Raw genomic sequence first — 14,023 nt, 5'->3', positions numbered from 1 at the left:
CTTGTCAGCAGCAGTAACATGCACAGCATCCCCTTCTGGCATATGTGGTCACCACAATGATGCGGTATGGGTTTCACTCTCACCGCACCGCATACAGCTCACGGTGGCCCTCTCTTGGCATACAGAGGTCGCCAACCTGATTCTGCACACAAGCAAAAACAACCCATTTGGTGCAGTAGCCATCTCCTCACACCAGGAGTTCTCTAGACAGGGCTCCCCACTGGACCTTGTTCCCTTCAGGGCTCTCGTCTTCCTCATAAAGCACACTGGTATTGGCAAGCAGGCAGATTCTGGTGCTTGAGGCCCCAGTCCTGGTCACAGGCAGACGTCTAGCAAAGCGTTCCCTTCTCACACAGCCCGTCTGGCTGCTTGGCAGATGACAAAGTATGGGGATCAACCTCATTCTTCTTACAGTCCCCTTTTAGACACCAAATGTGATTCAGAATCTGGGTCTTTGCAGTTTTACTTTTGGGGTTCCGCTTCTTTGGAAGTGTACACTTTTCCCCTCCCTCTTCCTCTTGAAAGGCTGTCTGTCACAGCTGGAGAGACTCAGAAGCTGACAGTCTCATAACACAGGCCATCGAGTGACTAGAGTTCACACCTGGATGTCAGTCATAATGATATGTGCATCGAAACGTTAATCCTAGGCTGCCAGCACTACTCTGTATCATTCCCTTATCAGCCCCATCTCCATCCTGAGTGTGTCCAGGCCCCTTTCTTGTGATTTTTCACAGAGTCAAAGAGCACCCTTTGATGTTTACATGGGAAGTAGCTCTCTACAGTCTGCAATGCGTCCCATCCAGCTCACAGGAATGCAGCAATACACAAATCTGTCTGGAGTGGATTCCTCTATTCCTCATGTCTTCACCATGCAGGTCCGAGTTTCCCAAATGTAACCCATGGTCCTACATATAATGTACCATTGCAGGCACACACACAATCAGTGTACATATACAGCACACACACTGTCCAGTACTGTTAACTTCATGTATTGTTTCACCTCAGGTGCACAAACATTGAGCGCAACATTCACTCTGCGCGCACTGCCTAATACTGTAGACTTTCTGTATTGTGCCATGGTGTGCAACATGCAAACACACCCTTTGCTAGCACACACATTCACCATGAATGCTTTGTACAACACTACACCCTTCATGCATTATACTTCTCGCAAGCACACATACACCCAGCACATGCTTTCAATGAGCACACACAGCATTGCATCTCTCATGTAATGTATTCCTCTCTGGTATACATATACACAGTACACGCACTCACCATGCATGCACTGCACAGCACAGCTCTCTCCCTGTACTGTACCCTTTTCAAGGCACACAAACATCCAGTGCATAGTCACTACTCCTGCGCTGCACAGCACTTTTCATCGAACTGATGTAGGCCAAGGGTGAGTTAAGCACACAGTGGTTGGAAAAGGGGAGTGATTTTGAAAGCCTCACTCAATTCGCACATGTTAAAAAAGGACTTGTTCAATTCTACGGATCACAATATGGTATACGGCAACCCCGCGCTCGTCCTGCTTTACTCTTGGTGATGGTAGTAGACTTCAATACTATGAGGGAGTGCTTTGGGCACCTCTCCTGGTTTAACAAGACCTCAATCAATTAAACCGGTCTAGGTCAAGGTGCACACGCATGATCCATGTTCACCTATGACAACAGTTAACCTTGCAAACGTTGTCTCTTAAATATCCAGTCGTTCTCACACAAAGAGCTTTTGGCAAGTTTGGAGGTCACATGCATAAACCTTAGTGGACTCCATTTTATAAGACCCACAAAGTCTTCTGCGTCTTTAGTTTGTAGGTCAATCCCACATGAGATACTGTTCTGGCAAGTCCAGTCATTCGTAACACATTCAGGCCATATTCCCTGCATTAACTAGAGTTTTGTCCGACGTCTTTGTTTACCTGAATAGTGTGATGGCAAAAAATTAAATGCAAAAGGCAGAGGCACTATTAGAAAAAAAATATGGGGCAAGATCTGTGGAGGAGAGTGTTATGGTAAACTGGTCATTAGTCCTCGAAGGAAGTATTCCTCTGTGCATTCACTCTGGAATAAAATTGGAAACCTGGAATCATATCTGTCTGAAGCTGGGATAACACATTTGAAGAATGTGGCTGTCTCGCCTGAGAAAAAGCTAAGACCCACTGAGTAGGAAGTGTGGGCTCGATTTGAAGAAGAGTCCACTTTCTATTTCGAGATGAGAAATAACCTTCAAGAGCAGTGCACTGAATTCACTGCTGCTGAGGCCAGGAACCTCAGAAGACAGGGGTGGCTGACAATAAACGGGGCCAGGAGATGGAGGGCATTTCATATTTAAAGGTGATGTAGAAAGAAAGGGTGTGTATTCCCGTTGTAATATAGTTCCTGTGGACAGAAAATGAAAGTGGCTGTCGGGAGTACACAGGTGCACAATACCTGTGGAATTTTACTGCCTGTCAAAATAACACTACTGGAAGTCCTACTGGAATTCCTTTGCAATCACAACCGTCAAAATCCTACTGCATACAAAGGAGTAAATTTCTGGAAGCAAGCACACTAAGGACTTAATTGTCTGTCAAGGTGAGTCAGCCCAGAGGGCTTGCTCCGAGCCTGCAGAGGCTATGGAAGACTGCCCAGTTTATGGTGACTCTGGGGTCGTTGCGCTGGCCTCTAACCCCAGCCTAAATCTCGCGAGATATCAATGAAACCATCAATTGCATTCTTTACCCATCATTACACCCAGTATTCTGTAATCTGGTCTCTATGTGAGCTCATAAACCGTGTTGTTTCAAGTACAGCTCAACATGTCTAACCCCTGCTACAACAAAATGTCAAAAGTACTGCTGTAATTAATAAAGCTAGGTCTGTGTGTGATCTTAGGAATACAAGTGTGCTCTGTGCTGAACATTAAGAGAAGTACACTGCACGTAGGGGACAGAAGGAGTGACAATACACTGCATGGGGAGCAGAGAAGGTATATAGAGCACCAGAGCAACCATTGAATTGAGACAACACAGACAGGGCTTCTCTTAAAAATTCACTTATGGTCTTGTTGGAAGAGGCTGCTCATTACTGGTTTCCGCTCAGCACTGAAGGCTGGTACGTATTATGAGGGGGTGACTACATTTTATATTATTCATATGAGTAATTTTCTTGGCAGGGCCTTTCCTTTTGTGCGTCTAATTACTGCTACATGAAGGTTGAATAACATCCAGATGCAAAATCTCACACTTCATTGTGCGTATATTCTGAGTGCTACAGGTTTGACACTACCTTGGCGCTCCTGCCCTGAGAAGCATTACTTTACACAAATTCACTCAAACTAAAGTTCTACTTCATCCCACCCTGATCAGAGGGAAATGGGAGGTGCATCTCTAGCACAAACATTAAAAGTACAACATTCCTGTTATGTGTTTTCCTTTCATTGTATTTTATGGGAAAATGAAACAATACTTATTTTAATTCTAGGTATCCACGGGTGATGGTAGCATGAGTAAATACTCCTGCTGTAGGATAAGTACAAGGATATTGCACCACATTCAAATAATGTTATTTCTTTCTACAGGTTTGCATGCTGTCTCAAAAGGTCTCCACAATATTCTTAAAACCTCTGCATGAAAACCTACTTAAAACTTCCAATTGTTGGCTTCTTTTCCTTCAAATAACCCTCTCCTTCCTTTCCATCCTCCGCATGGCTCGTCTTTCTCTGAACATAGCCTTTTCTAAGTCATATGCACGCTTGCCTTAATCCCCATTAATAATCCCCCAAAATACCCAGACCTCATTTCAATAATCACATCATCTCCTTTAAAAGTCATACCCACGCCACCTAAAAATACTTCTCTCCTATAACTCCTCTATTAATATTGCCACCAGTGCATTAATTCACATACCACAGATCACGCCTAACTCCTATTCATTTTATCTACCACATAGAAACTGGAGTACATGCATAGCATGATTTCTTAAAGAGCACAAGACCCTTTACAGTAACCCAAAAAATACTAACCATGGGTTTCGGAGCAGCGTGCTGTCTGGCGTAAAGTGCTACAAAACCTCTTCAGTGCTAGTAAGTGCTATATAAATTCAGTTACAATACAATTACTAACCCTATTGCCTCATAAAAATACTAATTCAATATCACTCAGTGGTTGGGCAGTCGACTAAGTCATACTACAGAATGCATAATATTTTCTTTATACTGTTTGACACTACCACACTCACATAAGCCAAAACTGCTAAGGGTCATGGTCATTGCCCAGTAGCGTCCCAATCCACGGCATTAAACCACCTTTCAGCAACTAAACAGTCAAGGAATAACTGAAGAGATCTGCCACATGACGCTTGGCAATGAAGGACTTTAACACCACCACTGCGGGTCTCAACAGCTCAATACTATGACCTCTGTTGACATCTCACAATGTCAATCAAATATGAGATGATAGTAGGAAATCCATCCTAACAGGTCTCACATCTTTCGCCAACCTATGTCAGAACAGACAACCAAATGCAGTAACTATCCCAGTGGACTATGAAAATAAGAAATACCATAAGGGACCTGCATAGCTACTCAAAGCTGCTAGCTTACTGAAAACCATAAACTGTGCTCCTACCTCTCATACGTCGTCATCCATTACACTGCTAAGATCTGTATCTCATGACACGATAACAGCACCTCGGTGGTCATCAGACAACACAGAAATGCATCCCACACAGGATCCAAACAGAGACAACATCCTTCCACCCACACATCATACACGGTGTAGCTTGCTACCTGTGTAGACAAGTACCTTAGCGTCACACAGAGGTAATAGGTGTTATATAAATGATGTAATACAATACAATGAGTCTAGATCAGTGATCAGAATAGATGGACTTTGTGGATGGATAGTGAGCAAACCAAAATCACATTAATCACCTTCAGAGAAGGTTGCATCCACTTAGTTGATGCTGCTCAATCGCCATTCATAGAGATGTGGACTATGGAGGTTTGGGTGCAGAACTCTGCCTTCTTGTTGGTCCAAGTCCACCTGAAGATGTAGTTGAAGTTGAGGGTAGATGTACAGATCCAGCAGGGGAGGTAAAGTTCGCACAAGACTAATCTGGGACTATCTAAGTGAGCTGAGCCCGATCTTGCCTCAGGATCAGTGGAATCAACAGCAGAGGAGGGCAAGCATAAAGGAGGCTAGAGTCCCACAGAAGCCCAAACATCTCCCAGAAACCCTCGTGGGGAAACAACCAAGGTGCAAAAAGTCAGATACTGAGTGTTCCTGGAGGTAATCTGTTATGGGCACACCCCATTGAGCAGACACCCTGTGCCACTTTCAGAAGCAAACACTACTTGTGGTCTAACAGATAACGCCAGCTGAGCTTGTCTGCCGTGGTGTTCAAAAAGCACATCACATGACTGACCCACAAGGAGATCCCATGGGGACCCAACCACTACAAAGCCTCAGGGCCTCCAGGCAAAGAGCACAGGACCCCACACCGCTGTATTTGCTGCAGAACCACATGGCGGTCATGTTGTTCATTGGAACCTGTACCAACCTGCCCCTATTGGAAGGCAGAGAGAGCTTGAGGGCAAAAAGGAGTGTGCAGGTCAGTACGATGATGAGACCAGAGGCATCCCATTTCCACCTCACCTAGGTTGCTTCCTGAGCCAATAGATGAAACATCCCTAACTACCGAGAGCCCTGGATTGGGCAGTAGCATATCAAGTTGGCATCCGCATCCACCTTCAAACGTCCTGGGCTGCCTCTTCCAATGCTTTGACGCAGACAGAGAGATACCCCCATTATTGGGGGCCACTTAAGGCAAAGGTCTTACTGCTGAGCCCACATATGCCAATGGACATGATGAACCAGCAGTATGCACGAGGCCAGGAGACTAAGAAGTCTCAGACCCATCCGGGCTGGAACCAAGTCACAAGTCTGAAACATCGATTATGATTATGTTGTTTCTTCCTCTTCTTGGTATCTCCCTTTTAGCTTACATATTACATGTGTCACACTGGACACAGAAAACTCAAAAAGCAGTTCACCTGTGCACCTGTAGGTGGCGTAGTGCAACATCGTTCCACTCAGGAAGTGATGAGCAGAGCAGAGCAGCAAATAAGTTCAACCCTTGTGCGCTGACATCAGTTTCTTTCGTAAGCTTGCCCGGTCTCTGAGAGGCGGAGCCAATCAGCAAATTGGAAGATTCCTAAGGTGGGACATTTTTAGATGCAAAAAAGACTACTCCATAGAACAGAGAGGTGGAATGGTGGTGTGGAATCTGCGGCTCCACCCCAACCGCAGATTCCTTGCCTTATGATTAGATACCAAAGTGTACCTTATAAGGTGGTGGGTCTGTGGAATGTCTCAGATTAAAAGGTCCTGCAGATTCTGAACAGGCAAAATGCTCATCCTGGTGGACCCGAGTGTCCCGGAAACAGTCATTTGCGAACATGTGCACTGACACCTTTGTAACTGCCACACTCTTTTGGAAAGAGCCCTCAGATATTCTCGAGGCTGCTTCTTAGCCAATGCGTAGTTGGTCTCAATACAGAGGACTATCCATCATGAGATGGTCAACTTCTGCCCTGCTTTGCCCTAGAAAACCCCTTAGAGACCTGATCGTCTATCCATTGTTCTTTGATGTGATCAAAGTACAAGTTGAGCACTCTCTTGGGGTGTCTCTTCCTCTTTAAAGGGATGAGGCGATGCAAAGAAGGTCAGGAGAGTGAGGGCGTGTGCGACATGAAAAGGCGTCACCACCTTAATCAAGAACACAGCTTCAGTCCTAGACAAGTATGGCCTGGGGAAAAAGGTGGTATAATGTGGTTGGATCAAGAGGGTCTGTAGCTTTAAACAGAGTGCTGATGTTATCACAACTATCATTTTTGATTTGGAGAGGCACAATGGACCACTGTACATCGGTTCAAATGGAGCACACATGAGGTAAATAAGGATTGCATTTTATGCCCACTGTGCCATCTCAAAGGGCTTCAGCAGAAACACATGTTGCAAAACTTTATGAAAATGCATCACAACAGATTATTTGAATGACGGCCGTCTGTTGTAATCCAGCCTTCAACAGCCAGTCATTGAGGTAGGGGAAGACTGGTACACCAGACAATGGGTAGCGACCAACACCATCAACTTTGTGAACAGCCAAGGGGCAGTAGTGAGTTTGAAAGGGAGCACAGCAAACAGAAGAGACGTGAGGCTCCACTTGAACTGGTGGTAGCCTTTGAGACCCTGTAGGACAGGGATGGGAACACAAGTGTCAAATTGGTTCAATGCCACAACCCAGAATCTGGGATCTAGAGCAGAAAGAACCTGGGCCAGTGTGATCATCTTAAATTTGTCCTTGCAAAGGAAGGTACTGAGAGGGGGGAAATCTCAAATTGGACAAAGGCCTCCAATCTTTGGCACATGAAAGTAGCAGGAATAATATCCAGACCCCACTTCTGAGGCCGGTATCCTCTCTATGGTTTCTTTGGCCAAAAGAGGCTGAATCTCCTGGTGTGAAAAGGACGAATGGGCCACCAAAAGCTGCTCTTATGTAGGTGGCAGGCGTGGTGGGGTAAAAAGAAATAGTAGGCTACAGCCCCATTGGACATTTGGAAGAACCAACCGGTCACATGTAATATTCCACCACAACTGGAGGAGTGGCTGACCCTACATCCTACGGGATGGCTTTATGCACCTAAGCAGGGCACTAAAGAGGTTTTGAGGTTACTGCCAAAAGGGCCCTGCGCCTGATGGCCTGTTCCTGCATGGTAGGCCCACATCTCTGACCTTGCAAGGGCTTTGGTGCAGACAGCGGGCTTGATACTGTGGATACACCAAGCCCCTGGCATATCCCCAAATAGGGCAAAACTGTTGAGGGGGGCTGTTTAAATGGCGACTAAAGGGCCCAACAGCGTGCCTTTGCTGGGCTCTTTTCAAACCGATTCACTTCTTGTGTTTTTCTTGGACTTACCAGAAGACCTTGACTGGGGAAAATATCTGATGTAGAATGGCTTTGGGAGCCAGTCTGCCCTCTCGCTTTTGACCTGGTGTGGAACCTGCATGTTGTTTTGCGATGTGGTGCTTAACTTTGTGGTCTGGGATTGCTGTTGGATTGATCTGGGCGCAGTTGCAGGCCATAGAATAGTGCGCCGAACCTAAATTCGGAGGCACGCCTCGTGGGGATCTGTGACGGGCACCTGTTTGGGACAGTCCCTACAAGGTTTAATCCCTGTAGTCTCGTGTAGGGATATGCCCCCTAGCCTACTGTGTGAATTTTGAGAAAATCAGAAGAAAAATGTCTTCACAGAGTGAAGAAGAGCGAAGCTCCAGATCCGCGTCTGAAGCTGTGGAAATAAACTACGTCAGCCTGGTTTATTGGCAATTATATCCGCCACATAGTCACACAGTGCCACCTACTGGTGCTTAGGAGCAGCACTATTTGAGTGTTCTAGACCTAGTGTGGCACTTGAGGACATTTACAAGGTGAGGAATCTGTGGTTATAAGTATTCATCAGAAATGTAGCGCAAGGGGCAGTGAACGTAATTAAAAATCAGGGCTCGAAACACATTGTAACGCTACCACCTTTTCCACACTCTCCCTTTTATAGGCCAAAATTAGAAACTAACCTTAAAGGAAAAGACTATGGAACATCTTGGATAGGTAATTCATGTGATTCCCAAAGGAAAATCACTTTCTTGGACTGCACACTTCTGGTCAAGCTCTGCCTTCCAACAGATCTCGTGGCATCCTTGATGAAACAAAAAAGCCCAAGTTTGACCTTCTATATGCCATGCAATAAAGTGGAGGACCGCCATCACTCCATTCCAACTGATAACATCGAAGTATCCCCTTCGGCTCTCGCGGAGATGCTGGAGTGGCTCTAACCAACAAACAGGCCTGCTTGGCACATGGCATTGTGAACAGTATTGCACTGAACGAGAGAGTGTTCAGCAACCCTGTCTCACTTGAAAGCTGCACAAAGTTCTAGCTCTTTGAATAACTCTGGGCATGAATGTAAGAAAGTAACTCCGATTTGCTCGAATGACACAAACAAGGACTACAAAATCCCGAATGCATTTGGTTGTTGAATTACGGCCCAAAAAATAATGTCACTTTTAGCACAAAGTCATCTGGAACCATTATCTTTCTAGGAAGTACAAAAAATAGCAAAATCCAGCAATTTCTCAGAGAACATCCAAGCCCAGTCCCTGATTCTAGGACTTCGTAATCCAGAGGTGGCATACACTCTACTCCGACACCCACCGACCTCACACGCAACCTAGGGGTCATCCTCGACTCCACCCTCACCATGACTAAGCAGGTTAACGCCGTCTCCTCCTCCTGCTTCAACATCCTCCGAATGTTACGTAGGATCTTCAAATGGATTTCCACTGAAACAAGAAGAACAGTCACCCAGGTCCTCGTCACCAGCAGGCTGGACTAAGGTAACGCCCTCTACGCAGGAGCATCGGCCAAGCTCCTGAGACGGCTGCAACGCATCCAGAACACCTCGGCACGTCTGATCCTCGACGTCCCCCACCGCAGTCACATCACTCCCCACCTGAAAGACCTACACTGGCTCCCCGTCAACAAGAGGATAACCTTCAAGCTCCTCATCCACGCACACAAAGCCCTCCACGACACCGGCCCAGCGTACCTCAACAGACGACTCAGCTTTTACACACCCACCCGCAAGCTCCGCTCTGCCGACCTCGCCCTCGCCACTGTCCCCCGCATCCGAAGAAGGACAGTCGGAGGCAGATCCTTCTCCCACCTCGCCGCCAAGACCTGGAACACCCTCCCCACCAACCTACGGCAGTCCTAAGACCTACTGGCCTGCAGAAGACTACTCAAGACCTGGCTCTTCGATCAGCAGCAGCCCTTCCTGTGCCTTGAGACCCTCACGGGTATGTAGTGCGCTCTACAAATGTCCTGATTGATTGATTGATTGATTAGGAAAAATGTCTTAGAATGCCTTTCAATGACTTGAACCATAAGGTCCAATTGACTACAACAAAGGTTTTTTTTTAAAGATCCACACTTGCATTCTAGAATTAACCTTAGAAACAAGGTATTAAAACTATTATTGTAACTAAGTTGTTCCTGTTTAACAGGTGGAAATTCCCATCAAATGTGCCAGTAGACAGCTGGACAAGAAGGTGTCATCATTAGTGCTCCTAGAAAGAAATACCTTTACATAACAGAAAAGGAAGAGATGTTTAATAATATCTGGATTCTCACAATTGACATCTACACATTAAAAGGATGTCCTCTCTTTTCAATCTGATGGGATAAAATGTTATGCTAACTAGTTCTTTTTTTGCAAATAATAAATATTAATGAGAATCTAGTCTGTCAACCATTTTACATTAATAAGTATTTGATGTTTTTGTTTTACTGGTAATAGGTAGAAAATATTCACACTAAAACCTACATACTTTGTGACTGATGTACTGCCTGATTCTACTGCATCAATGCCTTAATGTTCATTTTGACAATATGGATCACTAAGCTGTATTGCAAATATATATTTTATTTGGCTATAATTCATATCAAAGGAAAAAGACTGTACACAACATCGAGTCTCAGAAGGAGTCTGCACAGTAGCCCCATCACTATGCACAACTCGTTGTCCTTGAAGTCAATGGCATAGCGTCTGTCACACACCTGAAGGGATGACAAAGGGTTCTTGTGTGACCACTTTGAAAGCGTATGGCATGGAGGTTTAAGATGATAGGCAGACCCCAAGTTCTCTTGGACACTGCAGAAATCACAAGCTTCATATTCCAGGAGTACAACAATCTTTGTTCTTTCAAAGTCCAAAAACTCCTGAACAGCCACAAGGGGCTCCAACAAGATCAGGTGCAAGAGAGGATGTGAGAAAATGTGGTGGTAAGACTTAAAAAGCTAGCAAAAGTGGAATGCTGGGTCTGTGGGTGTTTGGTAACTGCCTTCCATTCAGAAAGTTGATCAGAAATCCTTCCACTACCAGGTGCTCCACAATCTGCAGTTTTGATTACTTTGTTCAGTGAAGGGCCACACAGGAGTATTTCTTGGAAGAGTTCTTCCATTTCATCCTGTCCCCTGTGGTAGATATATTCTGACTAGGACAATGGTTTAAATCTTGAAACAACTAGGGGGATTTAGCGATGTCCTTAATCTCCCCCCAAACAGACTATTACATATCAGTTGTTACCAAGGCGGCTGCTCTGAAGTGTGGAGCGCAGTCTAGTATGGCTTTCGCAACAGACAGGTCTCATCAAAGCATCCTGCGAGCCATCATCTTACGATGATTTTCAGAAATCAGCTGTAAAAGCCAGTAGAGACACAGTCACTGGCAGTGTCCGGCAGCTATCTGAACAAGATATGAATGCTGACGTGCAAACAGGACCAATATAAGTGTATTGCTACTGCTGATGATGTGCGTAGAAAGAAGGGAGGCATGTTGAGCCGGCAAATTGCTTTATTACTTAGGGATGCAAGGGTTCTTTGCCCCGAGGTCCTTTGAACTTCATAGTAAACATCAGCAGACACATTGTTACACACCGTGTCAGTAGGTTCTTTGATCAAAATATGAATGCTGTCTTTGAAATAGGATCATTGTACATCTATCGTCTACGGTTACCGTTTTGCCTAATTAGATGGGAGGCATTTTAATAATGTTGCAAGTTGTACACCGCAATCGCATTGACACACCACTTATTTCCCGCTAGTGGAATGAGGATTTACTTATATTGGGCTTATCAATATATTAAAGGTTTACACATATTCCACTGTCATCTTTAATATTGTATAATTGTTGCAGCATACAGAGAAGTGATGGCACTTTATTCAAGATGCAGGTTGTATCTGGACTTGAAAGCAATTTTGAATGTTTTCTTTGGTTGCTCTACTCTGGGCCACAAGGTTGAGATTTAGGCAGCACACATAACAGGTGTGGAATGGTGCGTGTGGATCGCATCATGTCTTAAGTGCACAATATATAAGGCAGATATATATATATTCTCCAATACACATACATTTCTGTGTACGAAGAGCCTATGAACTACAATGTGCTTACTAATATATGCACATTGCCCCATCATTAGGAGAAGTATAAAAAAACTTGCTTTGCGACTATGCAGTGTTGGACGCCACTGATTAGTGATTACTTTAATGTAGGCATCCTTGGTAGAAGCTATAAGCTATAAGGTAATTTGTAAGGAACTTACATCAATGGCACAGGCTCATACTGTTTTATGTTGATTTGAATTTGCAGTGACTTGCCATTTATGATGTCACATTCATTGTGGTATAAGATGCCAATATCTTCTACAAGTGTTTGTGTTGAAATGTTTTATTTGGAGATATGTTTCGTACTATCACTTTCGTCAAGAATAAGAGTTATTCTTTCTTTATTGAATATATCATAAGGGCCTTCTCTGTCCATTCCCTGTGTCGGTTTTAGACAGATGGTTATTGTTCTAATGAAACCCAGAGTATGAGAGCATTGCATTGAAACGTCAACACTTTTTAGGGTTTGAATCATTGAATTATCTGTAATAAGGAGCAGCAGTATATTATTGAACTTTGTTCATCATAGAATTCTGTAACCACCTTGAATGTATAGGTGTATAATTTGTTTGTTTCACATTATCACCAATTTTGAGAACTGCGCTGTCTGCAGTAATTGTACATATGTTTACTACTACTGGCATAACATGAATATATTTCTCTCGTTAGAGAAAGGTTCTTTGGTGTAGTGTCTTAATTACATAATTAAAACACTTGATTCATTAACACAATTGAACACGCAGAGCATACCTGTGCAAATGAAGCCTACTGAACTGTTGTGCATCTCCTTAAAGGAAGAAGCCTGAGTATTGGAAATAGCTTTGATGCAAGATTGCTTAGAAAATTATTGTCAAAGATTTCACAGTAACGGCTACTGATTTACATTTAACAAGCATAAAACAAGCAGTATCTGCAAAAAAAAATCATAACATCTGTGGTAAAGAACGTTTGATTGAGCCTCTTGGAAGAGGTACAAATAACAGAACAGTGACCAGCCTCAAATGCCCTCACTTATTTGGATGCCTACGGCAGCCATGTCCATAAGTCCAAAGGCAGAGAAAACAGCTAAATAATAGGCTTTCCTTCGTCCACCATGACCTGAAACCATTTCCTGAAGACAGGAACACATCATGGTTTGGGAGGTAAACAAGAAAAGAGGTTCTAATAAATGTTCTTGTCAACACAATCAAGGAACTCTAGCTTACAGTGGAATAGGATGGGGGGAGGTGGGAAAACAAGGGGTTCCCCCTTAGACTCTCATTCACGTTGTGAGAAACAGAAGGCAAGGAAACTATTTTACTTGGCAGTTTTCTGGACAAGGGAATATTCTTTCCCTATCCCGGCCCTGCCAGAGGAGAAAGAAAGAAAAGGGCTGGCATAAGGGCAGTGGGACTGGTAGAGAAAAGCCTAAAGTAGCTGCGTCCACAGGAGTGACATCAATATTAGGACCAATCGTAAAGATGTTAAATAAACAGTTTCCACAAACAGATACTTAAAAACTGTTGTGAGTTCTAAAGACTTGACCATAACTGCAATGCCATTCGAACTTCAGGATGCTTCTTTTTTGTTTGAGATAGAAAGATGAATGTCAGGATGGCATGGACCACAGAGCACGAGTTTATAGTGCTAGCATGGGTATTTGTCTGAAAAGCAGAACATCAAAAGAAATACTGACATGTGTGATGCAGGGGGCTCATACAGGGTGACAAGGGCTTGAGGGGGCACATGTAACTTACATTCTATTTAAGTATTGGACTCTTTGCTTGGTAAGAGATGTTCTGATACTTCAGTTTGTGTCCAGGACACCCCAAGCGTTTGGTGAAAAGGGGTGTGAACAGCGACTACTTTGGCAGAAGTAAACAATTGACTGCACTACCTTGTGATCTCTTCATGCCTTTATGGCACTGCATGCGCTGTGCAACACCTATTTCAAACTGGCATAAACCTGACCAGCATCCACTTAAACTATAAATGAG

At 44.2% G+C, this 14,023-nt stretch overlaps 1 protein-coding gene across 4 annotated transcripts in view; it reads right to left on the bottom strand.

Annotated features, from left to right (window-relative positions):
* Positions 1-14,023, bottom strand: part of SLC12A6 (solute carrier family 12 member 6) — a 734,261-nt gene that overhangs the window by 285,002 nt on the left and 435,236 nt on the right. The gene's annotated exons all lie outside the window — the stretch shown is intronic.

This window comes from Lissotriton vulgaris, chromosome 5 (assembly GCF_964263255.1).
Source record: "Lissotriton vulgaris chromosome 5, aLisVul1.2, whole genome shotgun sequence".
Lineage (NCBI taxonomy): Eukaryota > Metazoa > Chordata > Amphibia > Caudata > Salamandridae > Lissotriton > Lissotriton vulgaris.
This window is presented reverse-complemented; position numbering and strand designations above follow the sequence as displayed.